Source organism: Antedon mediterranea, chromosome 4 (assembly GCF_964355755.1).
Source record: "Antedon mediterranea chromosome 4, ecAntMedi1.1, whole genome shotgun sequence".
NCBI classification, from domain to species: Eukaryota; Metazoa; Echinodermata; class Crinoidea; order Comatulida; family Antedonidae; genus Antedon; species Antedon mediterranea.
Genome location: NC_092673.1, coordinates 772,674 through 779,171, shown reverse-complemented (window position 1 = coordinate 779,171; position 6,498 = coordinate 772,674). Strand labels below are relative to the sequence as shown.

General features: G+C 32.0%; 1 long non-coding RNA gene across 1 annotated transcript; it reads right to left on the bottom strand.

The window, feature by feature from the left end:
• Nucleotides 1-170: 170 nt before the first annotated feature.
• Nucleotides 171-5,905, bottom strand: LOC140047496 (uncharacterized). The gene is made up of 3 exons (XR_011844962.1): nt 5,826-5,905; nt 5,045-5,305; nt 171-3,160 (listed from the first exon to the last, which is right to left on the bottom strand). It is a non-coding gene; the product is annotated as an uncharacterized lncRNA (long non-coding RNA).
• Nucleotides 5,906-6,498: the final 593 nt, after the last annotated feature.

Here is a 6,498-nt window from a genome sequence, read left to right as displayed (position 1 = left end):
ATGAGATTAATTATGCCATGAACATTTCGCCGGCCCGGCACTAATACATCCCAATCTTGAAAATATTGGATTTTCTTTCGATATATTGAAAACTGAACAATAACTCAGCAATATAATAATTGAATGAACCATGACAACTAAAAATAAATAAAATTCTTTCCTTTTGCATCTGTGTAATATTTTATTATCAATTATTTATACCAAAGAAATGTATAAAATAATAAAATTATAATTGGTCTAAATGAGCTAATCGTTGGTCTAAATTTATCCTAAAAAAACATTTATTAAGTATATTCAACCATTTGTATGCAAAATTAATTAAACAGTAATTACATCAACATTAAACAAAATTTATATATATATAACTTGTTATAATAGTTAATATAGTGTTGCCCGAAAGCTCTGCTAACTTTTTTGGCTGTTTTACTTTATCGTTTTGATTTAGTTTTTCGATTTTTTTTGTATCTCCATTGAGATCCAGCCACTGATACCCACAGCACTGTCATTTTTTCAGTATTTTGCCTTTGGATTTAAATATAAATAACTTTGTATTTAACTATTATATAGGCCTAATATTCTAAAAAATAATAATGATAATACTGTATATACAAATTTGTTAAAGATATATTGTCCCCCTAAAACAATTTTTTGTTTTAATGTTTTTTATAATATGCCATTTTAATATCTAAAAAAATTGAATCGATTAAAAACATTTAATACCTGTTAATTGATTTAAAGTCTGATTTTATAAATCTTCATTGTCTTGTTTTTGGAGGAGCAAAACATCTTTAGCAAACAAATAGCTTCATATTATGTTGGTGTGTATAAAATCTGCTAACCTTTTCTATCTTATCCATTTTACATTATTGATAATGATACCAGATTGGGAAGCAGTATTGAACATGCAGCAACAAAATAAAGATGTTATATACTTATAATGCAATATCTACTGTGCAATATATTTTTTCTTTTGAATGCTTAATCTAGTATTTATCATCCAACCTTTTCCTTCATTAATGAAATGAAATCCATTCATACGTCTATCTATACTTATAATGCAATATCTACACTGTCCAATATATAAATTTTTTTTTATAGGTAAGCAATAATTAAATATAGTCTTTATCATCTAACATTTTCCTTCATTAATTTAATGGAATCCATTTACCCATCCTTCCAACTACAGTACTGTCACATACAGTTATGTAGTAGAATAATAGAATCCATTTACCCATCCTTCCAACTACAGTACTGTCACATACAGTTATGTAGTAAGAATAATAAACGATAAATGTTTCAGAACAATCAATGTTGGTACTGTATCTGCATTTTTTTTCTTTTTTATTTTGCATTTAATTTTGGCATTTGAGAAACTACAACTATAAATGGTAACTCCAGGCTTAAACCTAATGTTTAAAATATAGGCATTTACAACCACATCAATAAAAAAAAAATGTAATATTGTCATTATGATAATCCTACATGTTTCACAACTTTGAAACTGACATCTTTTTTTTCCTAATGTTCTTCAACTGCATATTTTCGACTTTCACTTTTAGCAACTTTTAAGAATTTGCATAAAGTCATTTGATACCAAATAAAAAATTATTTAACTATTATAAATAAACCAAAATAGATTTGAAACTACATCAGACTCATTTTTAAACATTTTCAATACAAATACAAGTTTGGTAGAAGCGGATAGCATGGGCTTTCATTTTCATACCAAGAATAATCTAACCCACAAATGTATTTCCCCCCCCCCCCTTTTTTTGGGTCAAATGTTGGGTAATCCGCAATTCCAGTCATTTTTTTCACTAAAAGCTGTGTTAGACCAAATTATGTATATTCTGAACAATTTGACACAAATAGTGATTTTGGCACACATCCCATGTTGTTCATTGGGGTCAAATTATCCTATATTATCTTCTAAATTAAATACATACACATCTTTACTCAGGTCCCAGACTAATCTTTGTATTAAACAATTAAAATTCATTAAAAAAATAAATTAATGCTGGCTCTTCACTACAATAGATCAATATCAATGTGGTTGTAATTGTTTTATAATTGTTGTGTAGAGCAACATTTTAAACTCCGAGTTATCCTTTTACAGTAATTTAACATGGTTTCCACAAGTAAACCGGAGGCAAATGCAAGGCTATATTAATCTCTCTTAAGTACATCTTATTGTAAAACTATATACAGCAATTCAAATATAAGATCATGAATGCTCTTCACTAAAAATCTATAACAATTAACTTATTAATATGCTTAATCCTCTAATGATGTGTATGGTTTGGTCTGGCTAAGGATAAATTACAGGAATCCACATACACTTTTTCGTTTTTGTAAAAAGGTACCTACTGGTACTCTTTGGTATTACACAGTAACCACAGAATCTTTAATAGGATGGTGTACTAAAATGTGTGTTAAATATACAGTACATAAAAAACATTCCTTCTAGAATTTTACAAATTTTAGGTGTAAACGTTTAAAACATTCATTATTATATAGGAATTTCCAATTTCTGGTGATTAGAAACTTATGACTTAGTCCACTAACAGCACAAAAAGCAGTATCTCAAACTGATTCTTTTCCGATATAACATTTCAGTAATCTTTAAATTTGATCCATGATTTAAACAAAAAAATGATATAGTTGCACTGAATTTGGAGGTACCATGGTTCATAATCTCTGTAACAGGTAAAGTACAACTGATACGCAGTGGTGGTGACTATCCATCTATCACATTATCAGATATTTTTCTTTCCAAAAAATCGGGAGAAATTGCATTTTAGCAGGAGAGCGAGAGATAACACAAAATATCAGGAGAGTTGGGAGGTCCGTCCTTCCTCCAATAATCTTAGCCACCATATAATTCAAAAAATATTTTTAGTTCTCTCCAAAAGAAATGTGTCTAATTTCCCTAAATGCATATGAGATTGGCTCCTTTTTTAGCTTATTCAAAAGTGTTTCATTGTGGAGGATGTCTCCTTCTAAAGAAGAAGTAACGTCTAGAGGCAAGATTTCAGGAACAACAACTTGCTGCTCAGACTGATGATGATTAGAACTCTCCGTTTTTCTTAAACGTTCCACTAGCTTGTTTAGATTTAACGGGTCTTTTGGTAGAACCACACTATTAGACAATGACATTTTGCTGAAAAAAGAAAACAAAACACAACATTATATAGGCTAGACCTAGGAAATTCTACTTTTATGTAATTATGCATTTTTAATTTTAATTCATTCATTTTAATTAATAATTAAAATGCACAGGAATATTTATTCAAAAATATTATTGCTGTGGCTAGGAATATGGTAGAACGAGTCTTCTAAGATAAGGACTATAAACCGTAGGTCCAGTGTACACATCTAGCTCGTGTGCACTTTAAAGAACCTAGTACATCTTTCGAGACGAGTAGGGGGTTACCCCGATGTATTAGTACATCACAGCCACTGATCACCAACTAGGCCCTCTGGGAGACCAGTCTTTGACTGAAGAGGTTACCCAGTATAAATATATATTTCAATCAATCAATGGTACCGTAATCTACCCAACTCTCCAGCTAAATAATCTAACTAAACCTAACCTCCTAAATAACAGTTTAGGGCCGCATATAAAATATACTTGTTTAGCCGGTCAGTCTAATTACCGAAAACAACTGAAAACAACCGAAAACAACCATAAACAACCGAAACCGAACCGAAAACAAAATAAAATAATCTAAATACCGAAAACAAATTTGTATAATATTTTTTATTGATGGGTGTTTCTAAAGCTAAGACCATAACAGAGAGAAAACCGCGCAAAAGCCAAGGAAGACCCTACGATGTCAGTGTGCAAAAAATACAACTAAAAATCGTATAATCATGATAACATCGCATTTACTTACACAATCTATAAAAATATTTTAATTTTAGTCTTTCGATTTTTGATACAGCCAACGCATTACTCCTCACAATAATTGTGAATACGTTAATCCATAGTATAGAAAGTAAAATTGACTATGGTTAATCATTATCAATTTAATTATAGATTTTCAAAGATAATAATACAGAAATGATATTTTCAAAAATATTGATAATATTAGGGACTATAAAGTATACTTAAAACAAGCTCACAATAAAGGATTCACAATAAAATCTATTTAGTAAAATTACCGTAGTCGAGTAAATAACGTTTTTATCCTTAATCAATTCAGTATTCACTTAAGTGACGAAAACCGGAGACAAAAACGCAAAGTTAGGTAAAATCATGCTTTGTTTTTGAAAAGACTAAACACGAAATGTGTTTATAGATTTTGTAAGTAAATGTAGTCTACGGTGTATTTCATTGAATTTGTACGATTTTGAGTTGTATTTTGTGCACACTACCATTTCGTAGGGTCTTCCTTGGCTTTTGCGCGCAGTTTTCTCTCTCTGTATGATCTTACCAGGGAGTTGTATTTTACACTACTACCTGGTCTTACCCTCTCTCTGTATGGTCTTTGCTTTAGAAACACCCATCAATAGAGGGCGACATTAAAAATAAATTTGTTTTCGGTATTTAGATTTTTTTATTTTATTTTTGGTTTGTTTTCGGTTGTTTATGGTTGTTTTCGGTTTTTTATGGTTGTTTTCGGTTGTTTGTGGTTGTTTGTGGTTGTTTTCAATTAATGAGGTATAAAAAATACTGACAACCTAACTTGGTATCTAAAAAAATTGTTTAGACCACACTATTTAATGATTTAAACAAAAACGATATTTTTTAGTGATAATAATATTTTTCTAAACCCATTTTTATCATAAAATGAAACTAAAAAATCAATTAGTGGCAGGTCCAAAATTCAGGTGTGGTGACGCTAAACAAGTATTTTTTATAATACAGTTAAATCTAAACCAACCCTCTATCTAAATAATTCATACAAAAATAAAACAACATTCTTGCTGGCTTTCAACCCCCATGATAGCAACAATTAGAAGCAGACCATTTTGTAGGCTAGTTTCTTTTTTGTTGCTATTTATGCATTTATGATAAAAAATGTCATACAGCCTACTGTACCTTAAGTTTAGTATGCAGCCGTCCAGAAGCTTGGATAATAAATGGTACTGTATCAACCACAATGAATTATTATTCCATCAGCATTACATTATGATCTGGTCAGTGTCATCCGATCCAGTGTAGGCCTAGGCCTAGGCCTAGTAATAGTCAACAAGTGGGATTCCCAACAAGTGCAAGAAGAAGGGCTGGTACGTGTGTGAAGATGATACTATCTGGTGATTCTCCTTTTTGTTGCTCTCTTGATTAAAATAAAATGTAGGCCTAAAAATAAAATCCAATATAATATTTTAAAATGTAAATTAATGTCAACAACAACACTAATGATAGGCCTAAAGATATGATGAAAATTCGACGTAGATCCTGATCGGGAAAAAATCAGAAAAACAAATTTGGCTGCAAAATACCGCCGCTATAAAAAAACGTACGTAAATAATTTCTTGGTTGTTCTCTCCTCCTCTCTCACTCTCTCACAACACCCACCAAGCTCTGACCGTGACATCCGCCGTTGCAACTTATGAGAGAGAGCGCATCGCCCCTCCGTTTTGTCGCATAATAACCTCACTTCTCAGAGGGCGCTATTAAACGTAGATTAGCCAGCTTCGCAAACACATCGTATCGTATCGTGCAGATTCATTTACTTTTAGCAGGGAGCGCTTTTAGTGTGTTGGTCCTAAGTACAGTGCATCTTGACGTTGCTAAATTCTCAATAGTAAATGTTTTCAATCTGAACCTCAAAAGAAACTATGTAAAATAAAATAAAATGGCCAAATACGGTACCTACCTAGGCTATATACACAAGTCAACGAATTTAGTGCACTGGTAAAAATACTGCATAGTCTCATCATATTCATATAAAATAGCCCGTCAGGAGATAGATAGCCTACTAGCTTAGCCTAGGCCTACTAGTATAGATAGGCCTAGGCCTAGTAAGTAGGCCAACCAATTAGGCGGCTATGATCCAGGTCTACTTTCAAATCCACAACTACAGTTAATGTTGTATGGAATATACGTGATATTATTAGCATTTCATAGTGATTCAGAAAAACTGCTCCGAGAGCGACCGCGCAAAAATACAAAAACAATTATTTGATGTCAAGATGGGAAAATAATAAAAAAAAAGTCGCCTCAACCTCGGCCCTCTCTCTGTGGCAGTGTAAATAATATGTGTGCATCCTTCCGTACGGACATATTTTGCAGAACATTTCGTCCTCATTTTGTCAAAGTTAAACACTACTAAAGTCTGGATGTGTATTACTATTACAAATAATCTGGTTGTTCTGATGACGAGGAGAGGCGTCCACACTACTCTCGACCCAACGTCCAGTCTCAATACACAATGTTACGCTTGATTGCAGCAGCATCACCCAGCAATTAAACGCGGAGCTTGTTCATTGGTTGCTCTAAATTCTGAAGATTGCGATTGGTCGTGGAGAGTGGTGAATAACCATTCTGTG